Source organism: Aptenodytes forsteri, unplaced genomic scaffold (genome assembly GCF_000699145.1).
Source record: "Aptenodytes forsteri isolate BGI_AS27 unplaced genomic scaffold, ASM69914v1 Scaffold199, whole genome shotgun sequence".
NCBI classification, from domain to species: domain Eukaryota; kingdom Metazoa; phylum Chordata; class Aves; order Sphenisciformes; family Spheniscidae; genus Aptenodytes; species Aptenodytes forsteri.
In genome coordinates this window covers 1,113,292-1,125,303 of record NW_008795921.1, presented here as the reverse complement: position 1 = coordinate 1,125,303, position 12,012 = coordinate 1,113,292, and the positions used below count along the sequence as shown (strand labels likewise).

Genomic DNA, 12,012 nt, shown 5'->3' with positions numbered 1-12,012 from the left:
CCCGGGCGGCCTCGGCGGGGAGCCCCGCGGGGGCCCGTCCCCTTCAGCCCCGGGCTCGGTTCCTTTGCCCGGCTCCTCGGGCTCTGCGGCGGCCTGGCGGGCCCTGGCATGCCGCTGGCCCTGCTGTTGGGTTGTGGCCTTGCATGGGGGTGGCACAAGTGGTTTCGTTCACCCGGTGCAGTGTCTGCATTTCTTGGGTTGCCATTTTAAATACATTTTTATTCAAAGGACATTTATGGGTGTTACAGTTGGGAAGAAAATAAAAAAAATGCTATGTAGGCAACATGAAGGTGAAGTCCACCAGCTGTTAAACCTCTCGGGAAGGATACGAGGAGTACTGGGAAAGTGGAGGTGTGACCTCCCCCCTTCCTCTCCGACACAGTGGGTGTAAGAAGTCAAGTGAACCCAACACACTATCCCGAGTAGGGTGCTCTTCAGTAAAACTGAGATGCATGCAGTCGTGTTGTGGATATGGTTATAGTCTGCTCCGAGAAGGATTTCATTTTGGTGACTCGCCTGGGTAGAGTTGATTTCCTGGCAAGAGCTTAGCAGGGTGATGTTTATGTCGCTCTCGGTAAGATACCTGGCAAGCAAAATGCAGTCCTTGAGTTCAGCGGGTGCTCTGCTGCTGACTTCGGCAAAATCTGGTCTTTAGGGCATTAGATGGCACCACGACTGAATTGTCCTTATGCTATGTGCCTGGTCATCTGTGTCCTTGAAAATTGTTGACCTAAAATGGCTGACAGAAAAGCTAACTTAACCTGGTTCATGCTATCATCCTACAGTATTTTCACCTAAAGTATTATAGATAATATAAGGATCTTTTTTTCTGATAAAGATATAAAATCCACAAAGCAAACCATGATAACTTTACGTGATCTCAAGATAAAACAGCCGATGGTACTGCTTGCACCCAAGACTGCAAATTGCCTCGGGTATTCCAAGAATTCAGTCTAACTACCTTAAAATTCAACAGAGGTTAACTGAATCATTTGCAGACATTTCACTGAAGTATAAAAAGCCATGGGTGCCAAGGAAGACAGAATACAGAGATTTCTCTAGGCACTTTCCGACCATATTTGGTATGATCCTGGAGGTTTTGCTTTAGTAGGAACTTTCATTAAAAAGTATTTGAGCATTCTACATGAAAACCATAAAGTACTTCAATAAGGCTATCATATGCTACAGTTTCTCAGGCTACTACTATGGATTTTTAATTTTTTTTTAATGAGTGGGACTTTATTGTCCCACTCCCAGATTGAGAAATGCACCGGGTGACACCTCTGCTCCCATTTCAATGGGAATCCGTGCAGGCGCATTGTGTATTCAGGACAATATTTAGCATGCAAAGGCTGCAGTTCTGAGTTTTGCTTTGCTTTGTTGTCCTTAATGACATCTTCAGATATTCCCCACAGAAAGATGGGTATGCAAAAGACAGTCAAGGCTAAGGCATGGCATTTTATGATCCATGTCAAAGTATATCTAACTCTTTCCCCAGGCACCATACACTCTTATCTTTCCAGATCAAATATACTCTGTCTGCTTCTTGAATTGTGTTTACAAATCATGGCAGCTTGCCACAGCTGGATTAGAGCAGCACGGTGTTGCCGCTTTTGATTAGTGAGAATTTAGGATATTTGAGGTTCTTTCTATTAGGGAACAGAGTAAGAGTAAAGCACCAGGAGAACCTCTCGGCTTACTTCCAAACTGTGCTTTACTTCTACGTGCTTGCTTTCAGGCTGTGGTTTTGCAGGCAGCTGAGCTGAACGGATGGCTCCGTTCCTCCAAAAGGAAATCTTGCCTCACCTTCTTCCTCCTCTTGCCCTTCATCTTCCCCCTCATCTCACCCTTCATACTCCCTTCCTTCTGCCAGCAATCCCACTCAGTGCCTGTGCTACGTGTGTGACCCGTGTGTGAGCCAATTCAATTAATAAATCCAGCAGAAAATTATTCAAGTTTTTCTAGGTTAGTTTTCTGCTGGGTTGGTGAGTTATGTCAGTTCAGAGGGGTATAAAGACCAGCACCAGCATAAACAGTGGGCCTGCGAGGCCAAGAACGAGGAGGGGGGGAAGTGGGGAGGAAGGCCTCCCACTTCTGCATAGATGCAAGTATTACACCTCTCAAAACCACAGCCTCGGTTTTTCTCAGGCAAGTAGGTGTATCTTAGTTTATATCCGGACAGCTTTCTTGTTCTGTCTCACATTTCTGCCCCCTCTCTCTCACATACAAGGCTTCTGTTCCTTCAGTCCTCTGCCCCATCGTTTATCAGATCTCGGGACCCGCCCTAGGAACAGGTGACCTACGCTGTTTAGATCTCTGTGTTTGTGTCCTTGGGCAGAGGTTTTCCATTGTTTCAGCTGACAATAAAAAGGGGGCGTCTCATTGATTCCTTGTTTACCCTGAGTGGAAAATGGCTATTACATCCATCAGGACTGGGAGTAGCTTTCTCTTTCCGATGCCTCTCTTAAAATGCCACGATGCTCCCAGCCGTACCTCTGCTTGCCCATCTACAATTCAAAATCAGCCTACGTGCTATCTCTTACACTGGGATCATAAGTTTCTAATGCCTGTAGTAGACAATCTCTGGATTCAAACACGTAAAACTATGGGGGTTTTAAATAACAATATTGTCTTCCAACAAAGGACGCTATTTTGAGGTGAGGAGAATGTCGTTGTTTTTAAAGTTTCTTTTATAAAGCTTTTAAATGCAACTGAATGTGGAAAGTTCCATATGGTGTCACGGTATTTTTTAATTGTTTCTTCTACTCCTCGTTTCTCGATAACAGCATGACATTTTGATATGGTGTGTCTTACTTTTCCCACAACCACTCTTCCCAGTTTTATGTCTATTATCTATCTATCTGTCTCTGTCTAATTATGTATATCATTCTCGTTTCTTGGGGCAGGGGGAGGGAGGAAACAAGCAAAAGTTGCTTCTGTGACAGACATTTCTTCAGCTTGCTTTCTTAGCCAGAAGTTGAAATCCATTTACACTGTTTTAGGGCTTTTCACACCATGGCTCTTCCTCTCTGCCCTGTTCTACCTTCCACCCCCCTTCTTCTCCGCACAGCCCCCTCAGCTCCACCTGAGAGAAGTCTCATCTGCCAGATTCTTACCCAAATGGCCTGCAAAACACTTGTTGTCACACAGTCCCTTTTGCGCGATCCCTGAATTCATTCACAAGGACTTGTACTAAGAGTAGACTTAATCTTAGATACGTTACTACACAGGTAAGACTAGTAGTTTTAGTTGTATAATTCCAGTGACAAAACCCTGTATTGGGAATGCCACTTTATCAGCAAAAGGAATTTTTGTTGCCATTGCTTGACGTGTTGATCTGGGAAATTTTTTCCAGATTGTTTGTTTTGGTTAGATGGGGGAATATGGCCATGGCAGCATTTTTTTAGTTTTGTCCTGAGTTAAATCTGCTGCCACCTCCAAATCTACCTTTCCTGTAACAACTCAAAACAAAAAGACCAACGTAAATTCCTGATGGGTAAAGCAGAAGGGAAAAGAGGGCACTTACTATTGTAAATAGAATAGGAAAGAAAACATGTCAAAAGGCATATGAGTCTATTTATCAACCTCTATATTCTTAATATCCCAGCACCCACTGAAGTCGGCAAACCAAATGGTACATAAATCTTCGCCATTCTTTAGCTTGCAGATGGTTGGGATTGCAGACTGTTGGTGTTCTCACACATTTTGGGACCCAACCATTAGAGCAGAATCCCCAATTTTTATTAGTCTCTAGGCAGTATTGTAATCTAAATCTTCAAAATAACATAATTTTCACAATCTGTCTAAAATGTAGCCACTACAACAAAGCACAAAATAAGCTTAACAAATCTATTTCAACTTGGCTTGTGCCTCCCGGCACCTCAGTCATCCCTGCTATGAATAAAGCCCATTAGAGTGCGTAAGTGGCACCACAGCAATGAATTATGCCATAATCCAGCAAGCTGCTTTGCATGGCCAGCTTCTGCACCCACGTGGAACCCCAGGGTCCACCAAGACACAGCAGCTTGCCTGGCTGGGTCTGTAGTTTGTCTGGTGGGAAATTACCATATGCAATATGCAGAAATGTACCTGCATGTACAGCACCCAGTTGCATGCTCTTAATTTCAAAGAATTGTTTGCAACATGAGCCACATCTTCCCTCGTTTAAAGGCAGTGGAAGGACTCTCACGTTCTTCTCTTAAAGCTGATCCTGTGCTCAGGTTCAATACAAATGTTTTTACTTCAATTCTAACTGGGTGTCATCTATTAAGTGCCAGACTGCAGGAAGGCAACCTTTATATTAATTTATCAACATTTTATTTGTTCATTAAGCATCAGTGATTTGGCCAGTACTGAAGATGACTCAAATTAAAGACTGTTGCTGCCCCAGGGATTTTATAATCTAAATCAGATACAGAAAGAAAAAATTCTCAGGGAAGCTAAGGACACAGAATAACTTTGAAGGCTCACTCTCTTTCCCCTTAAGCTCTTTTCCTTCTCTCATTTCCGTTCACAGAAATAAAAATTATGTGCAAGCCCTTGTCCTCTAGTATCCTAGCAGCTGCTACCTTCTCCTTGCCCAACAAATGCCATTTCCCCCCTTTTTAAACATCAAATACACACTGCAAATATCTTTTGTCTTTTAGGCTTTATTAAGCTTTATCACTCCTTTTTGCTTTGTCCATTACCACCCAAGACTGCCAGAACTGTCGGGTGCAGGTGGTTAATTTACCCCAGGACACCTGCTTTAGGAGGTTAAAGACGAATTCAGCTTGCTCCATTACAATATATCCTAGCATAGAGTGTCATAGTCTCAATTTTCTGTTTGGGCCTCAGGAGTTTTTTGTACCTGTCCTCTCGTCTCCTTTTCTGCTGCATCAAATGCAAACTTCCTCACTTGGCCTTCCAGGCCTTCCCTGGCTGGCATGTGTCCCTGTCCATATTGGTCGTTAGATCTCATAGCTGGTCCTACAGATCATTACTGGTGCAAACTTTCTTTTCTTTGGCCCTGGGTCACCCACACGTGGAATGAACTGTCCTGTCCATCAAAAACCATAATACTCTGTTCATAGCCTGACAGAAGAATCACATTTGTGGCAGCTGGGTCACCACAGATTTGTAAAGTTGCCCTTATCTCACACTTCCCAGCCAGATCACTAAGATCTCGCAAATTTGCACTTAACGCTGTAGTTTCTCTCTTCCTTGGGGCAAACGGTGTCTCTACAGAGGAGAAGATGAAGCCACGCCAGAAGCACTGGGTCTGCCGGATGGACCCACACTCTGTAAGGCTCTACTACTACTGTTCCTCTGCAGTCCTGGGACTAAGGATACAGCCTCCCGTGCACCGATGTGCAGATAAGACGAGAGCTCTGCCGAGGCAAAGCGATAGGCTGCTCACCTCACTAGTCCAAATCATCTTACCATTGCTCTGCACCCTTGTTTTCACCCCCTCTCCCCCCCATTTGTTGTATATCGCTATGTTTCCGTGGCTTTTCTGGACCTGTGAGTGTCTTTTCATCAACCCTGTGTAAGTGTGAGCATGCGCCCAGTGCTTTCTGCAACTAGCTCACTAGCCAGTGCCCCTAGGCACTCTTGTGATACATACCGTTCAGATAGCATCCTCTCTGTGCCTTTGGGGCTTTGAAGTAAGCAGGGGGGTAGAATGTCAGGGGTGTGGGATTGGAACAAAATTCGCATTTACAAAATTTGTGAAAACTTCTATTAGTCAAGTTCTTGTTCCTTTTTTTTTTTTTTGTTACCTAAAGCTTTTTTTTTGTTTTGTTGATTTTCAGATCTCTTCTGTGCTTACCAGCATTTGGCAAAAAAGTAAGGAACTGACCTTTCCAGCCTGATGCTGTAAGATTAATTCTATGTAGCAACTGTTGGTTTTTAGGATAAACTTCTGCAAAGCTGCATGACTTACACAATAGAAAGCATGCACGGCTCTATCCTGTTTAAACAGGTTTCAACATGGTTGGCTCACAACCCTGCTCAGAGAACAGCAAACCCGATGTCTTGTGTTGAAGGGTTAATTTCTCTGCTAGCTGCTCCGCCACACCTAAGACAAACCTTCTTCCCAAACAGCAGGAGTCAGGGGCTGCACCCAGATGTGCCTGTTTAAAGCATCACCTGGTATTTTCAGAAGTTTCATGTTACACCAAATTTTGGACAACTGCGTGTATCTGCTACAGTGGCACCCCCATTGCTTCCTATGAGTCAGGCCTTGGTGTGGTCATAGATAAACTGGATCCAAGAGTAAAATAATTCTTTTTTTTATTACTGCGCTTGCTTGGTGGATGAGCTTGCACTGGATCAGCTCTGAGCCGCTCACCGTTCAGCTGCACAATCCCTAGAGTTGCCTCCAGGGAAGCCCCCAGAGCTCGCTGGTGGGGGAGGAAGGGGAAGGAGCAGTGAAAGGGTTCCTTGTAGGCAGCAGCCCACAGTCGCTTTGCTTTAGATGTAATACGATACCTCACTCTTAATGTCGGAACAACTGACATTGTCATCCTGGTAATGAAGCTGTTGGCGGGGGGTGGGGTGGGGGGGAGGTGTAAAATGGCCCAGATGCCGAGATCTCTGTGTTCATCAGTTCTTTCTCTCCCTTCTTTTCCTGACAGGCAGGGCATCCTGGAAAGACAGGAGCAGCAACATAAATTAAGAGGGGCTGCAGGAAAAGGCTGGTAACAGAGGATGGGATCCACCAGTTGTCCCACGGCAGTAGTCAGAGGTATCCCTACATTTGCATTTAAGATAAAATATGTTTTTAAGATGCTTGGACATTTAGTTCCCTTTCTACTCAATTTACAGACTTGTAAAATAGCCCACCCCATTTTATATATTTTTAAAAACATCTGTTAGTTCAATAAGATCACCTGGCTTAATAAGAACAAAGAAGGATTTCCCCAGGAATGCTCTAGCATGAGGGAAGTTTCCTTCGTGATATGGTAATTCTAGTAAAGCAGAGCAATAAACATGCGTCCCCAGCCTGTGACTTGTTTGCATCATACAGCCCAGACTTTCCAGTATTGCTCACAATTTCAAGAAAGGAAAAGAAAGGAAAAGAAAGAAGAGAGGAGAGGAGAGGAGAGGAGAGGAGAGGAGAGGAGAGGAGAGGAGAGGAGAGGAGAGGAGAGGAGAGGAGAGGAGAGGAGAGGAGAGGAGAGGAGAGGAGAGGAGAGGAGAGGAGAGGAGAGGAGAGGAGAGGAGAGGAGAGGAGAGGAGAGGAGAGGAGAGGAGAGGAGAGGAGAGGAGTTAAAACCATGTGTTATAATGAGAGCAGAATTGGAGTGGGCTGCAGCATACTGCTTGTTAAGTATTGTCCCTAGGCCAAAGAGAGTTAGGTATCTGGCAATAATTTAAACCTGTCTTAAAACTTCCTTCAGGAAAGTTTACTAAAAGACCACCTTCTCAAATCCTGAATGGGTATGTGGAAAGATGTTTACTCCCCAGAAAGCCTCATCTTTTGCCTGATTATAGAGAAAAAGAAATCAATAACATGCAATCTGTCCCCAACATTTTTCTCTTCAGGATTATTTAAAGCTATAGAGCTAACACATCAAGTTTCCTTTACATTTTTGAGGCTGGTTAGTGGGGTAGTGATATGATTATGAGGATGAAACACTGAAGAAGCTGAAAGAAATGTAAGAAGTATTTCCTAGTTTCTCAGGAAATCCCTGTGGTCTGCTGTTACGAACTTCTCTGTATCCAACATAATACAGCATTGGCTGCACCAGCATAGGGTATAACAAGCTGTGGCAAGGTGACTACCTACTTGTTCAGGATGGCTCAGACTCTGCACTAGGGAGATAAATTATGCAGGAAAAATAAAGGTAATGGTAATTTGTAAGGAAATGCCAAGACTCAGAGAGAAAATCGTAGTCTCAATCTAAGAAAAATTCTCAACTATCTCTGGGGAGGGTTAGACAAAAAAAAAAATCTGTCTTCCTGCCTATGACTTTGTTCTGTAGTTACTGAAATCAAGAGCAATATTCCCATTGACTGAAGATGTGCAATTATGAGTTTTGACTGTCTTAGAGATAAATCATACATCTTCACTCTGCTACAAAAGGAGCTTACAATCCCCTTTCAAGATTAATAAAATTTATGTATCAAGAAACACCTGGCCATTTCTGGAAGCAACAGAGAATAATACAAAGGTTTTTGCACAAATTGCATCACTCAGATGATTTGACAAGAAGCCATCATCAGTCAAAGGCATGGGTCAATGTTTTTACTTATGTACCTTGCCAGCAAACCAGTTAGTTTTCCTTCAGTCTTAAATAATTCATAGCACAAGAATTAGATTCCTAAATAACACTGCCCTTTCTGAGTGGAAACCATTTTAAAAATAGGTTAAAAATAGAAAACTTTATAAACAATAAATTCCTTATATTGATTGTAAATGGAAACATAGTATTTAACCGGTCATCTGCAATCAAATCTGAGACTACTTGTACATTGGTGAATATCTCCACTAGCAGGCAGCTTGCCACAGATGCAAGATCCTAATATGAAAACCATGGATCATTTCCGTTGCCTTTTCTCCAGTAAGACTGCCATTTGCTTTCAATAAAGAATTGTCTGAGTAAAGACAATAGAAGCAGGTCCCATATTTGAAAAACAAGAACAAACACAAATAAATACAAACAAGGAATGATGGAGAAGGACCCAAACATAAATAAACTGGAGGAAAAAGAGCAAGAGAAATAGTTTAATGAGACTAGGAGTGTGGAGATTAAGACAATTTTCATGCTGGTTTTAAAACCAAATTAAGAAGAAAGTGATAAGTATTGTATAAAAAAAAATGGGTAGACATGTTTTGGCATATCATGCTTTCCTCAGTATGCATGGGGGCTGTCACCTTGTTTTGGTTTAGGAGGCCTAAAGAGATGTTCTTCAGTGTGAAAACATCTTTGAATAAATCACATTATCATATTTGCTAGACTCTGTTTTCTCCTCTGTTTTGTACAAGTTACGGGCTGAGTTTGTGAGCCCTATAATCAGCCGCATGATACCTCTGTCTTCTCTAAAGCAGTAACTTCTGAACACAGTTTCCATTTATTTCTCGAGTTTCAGGGAGTATTCTTGGCATGAGTGGGCAGAACTCTCTTGACTTTTGTAAATATTTAATAATGAAAAAGGAAGAAAACATGAAGCGGGTACAGAGCCTTTTCCCTATGTTTATCAGAACTACAGTCTAGGGTACTTTTCTAAGTGTATACTGAACCAAAAATCCATTAAGGACACACATTAACACCTTCCAAGATAACAGTGCCCATCCATCCTCTCTGTTTGTCCTTTCAATGCAGCTGGGTCACACCCACACTGCATAATTCCTCTCCCGGACAGAAAAAAAACCCCATAACAATAGTGGGGGAATGGGTATGAACCCAGCCTTGGAGGTAGGGAGGGAAAGAGGTGAGGGGAGCCTGGACTGAAAAGAAAAAAAAGAGCATAAAGTCCTCAGCACAGAAAGAAAGAGCATAAAGTCCTTAGCATAAGGAAACTAGGGTCAACTGAGCCATCAGTGGGAAAAATGAGACGAAGGCAAAATCCTTGCACTGGCTAAGAGGGTAGACGACAAGGGAAACTGGTATGGACAGAGAGCTTTTGGTGTGGGAAGAGAATTGAGATCCTAGCAGAAAAATTGGTCTACACTGGTGTGTGTCTCTGTGGAGGATGGGAGGTGGGCGTGATTATGGTACTTTTTAAGTAGGGAGCAGGTAAAGAGGGACACTGAGCCACCAGCAAGGTAGTAAAATAATGACTGCGTGATGAAACATGACACTGAGGGAACCCTGAAACTGAAATGGGAGGTGTCACATAGGGAGGTTTTTTGTGTACAGTATGAAAGGTGGCTTTAAAAAGAGCAAATCTTACAGATTCATAGAGTGAGGCAAGACAAACAGGGATTTCAGTTGAGCTGGGTGCTTCCAGGAACCAGCTCCTCTGAGGCCCCTTTGCTTTGTCAGAATTCCCCCACATTACCTTAAGGTGACTGGGGACAGGAACCTGCCATCCTCAAAGGGCTCTTCAGTCACTGGGGTGGGAAGAGTTTTCAGGCAGACCCTCATGGAGGACGGTTAACCCGCAGCCACCACAAACATGAACTTGCCTCCTGGCTGTCCATCTCCTCAGGGAATGTTTTACTTTGGAAAAGGGTGAGCAAGGATGTGCTCTGCTGGGGCAGTGCGTCCTGATGGCCTGAACAGCAATTTTTTATGAGTGATGGCAAGTTGTGTTCAGTCTGTGCAGCACTTCAGGAGTGCATTCATGCAACAACAGAATGAACAGGTGCTGAAAAGACAGTTTACAGGGAGCAATTTCTCAGTACTCCACCAAACCAGTAACGCTGCACATATGGCCTGTCCATCCATACTCCAGTATGCTCCATTTTTCTCTCTCTGACAATGTAGAGGCATTAGTATCTTTTCAAGTTTCTTTTGCAATGTTACATTGTTGTTACACAACGGTTTGTATATTTTTCTAATGTAACACATTCACTTTGGGTCTATACTTGCACTGTTACTAAACCACGTCCTGAACTGCACAGCTTCAGACAGCTTTCTCTCCACTACAGGGCAACCACCAAATACTCAGCGACACAGGACCTTTTTTTAACACTGTGGTTCTAACCACTGACTTCATCTAACAGGTTCATATCTGCCTCGGGAAGCACCAGCACAGGAGCAAGGCTATGCTCTCAGTACCATCTCAAGCTGGCTGTTTTGTGCTTGGGGAGAGACATAGAGAAGGCAGATGTGGCTGGGAATTTTTACTACCTGTATGTGCTACAGGCAGAGGCTGCCCATTTCGGGGTGAAGCTGTAGAAATCTTTAGGGGTGGTAGGTTTGGGAGGCCTGTTACAGTGTGGCTATAGCACTTTCATAGGCCTAAGGCACAAAAGTCCTGCGTAGGAGCCCTTGAGAAGGAGACATACTATAGTCCCAAAAATTAACGAGAAGTCAAGAAAATAGTTCTCATTCCCCATCCCTGCAGATTTTGCTGCTCTGAGTATAATTTCATACTCATTTAGGCAGGGGGAGTAGGATTACACAAAATATGATTAAACATTAGAAATGGAGAATAGCAATTAGAATCAATCAGATTGCATGCATTTTTAGAAACCTGAAGCGATGGACACAGGACACCATAGTGCGATGTGCTGTGCGGACACAAGACAGAAGGTTCCTACTTCTCAGAACTGAGCAGTTAAGCTTAAAACTGGAGATAACAGACCAGAACAGACAAACCAGACAGGACAACAACTCAGGCATCATGACAGACCTGCATGACAGTCTAAGCACTGTTGTAAGCTCTTCTCAAAAAGGATAGTTTTGAGGAATGTAATGAAGTACTTGAGGGACAGTGGAAGATGACAAGCTTACTGATGTTTCTGGAGAAAGTCTTCCCAGGAGAAAGATGTGGGGTGCAGAAAGCATGGAAATCTCTGTCTAACTGGGCCATGTTATTAGCAGATTCAGTGCATACATTTGTTATGGCTCTGTAGCCTCTTTGAAGGACACCTGAACTAGCTTTTTGTTGGCCTAATCAGTTCAACTGATAAAAAAAGTGGTTGGATGGAGGGAAAAGCAAGGAAAGAGAAAGAAGAAAAGCCACATCTGCTATGTAATGCAAGCCATGCCATGGGCTGGTTGGAAATGTGGCAGTGTATTGCAAGTACACACTACTCCCTACTTTGAAGCAATCCCATTTTTTTCCTCTCTGGCTGAGATCAAGGCTGGATGGGGAGAGGGAAATGGACCTTTGCAGAAATGCAGTGTTTTGCCTGTCTTGTGACCAGGCACATATGTAGCTCTGAATCTGAATAGTGTCAGTCAACAAAGTAGGATGTGTCAGTAAATTCCCCCCTGGAACTGCTTTTATTCATAGAATCATAGAATCATAGAATAGTTCGGGTTGGAAGGGACCTTTAAAGGTCATCTAGTCCAACCCCCCTGCAATGAGCAGGGACATCTTCAACTAGATCAGGTTGCTCAGAGCCCCGTCCAA

The 12,012-nt window shown here is 43.4% G+C and overlaps 1 protein-coding gene across 1 annotated transcript in view; it reads right to left on the bottom strand.

Annotated features, from left to right (window-relative positions):
• The window catches only part of ITM2B (integral membrane protein 2B), a 57,961-nt gene that overhangs the window by 29,259 nt on the left and 16,690 nt on the right, over nt 1-12,012 (bottom strand). The gene's annotated exons all lie outside the window — the stretch shown is intronic.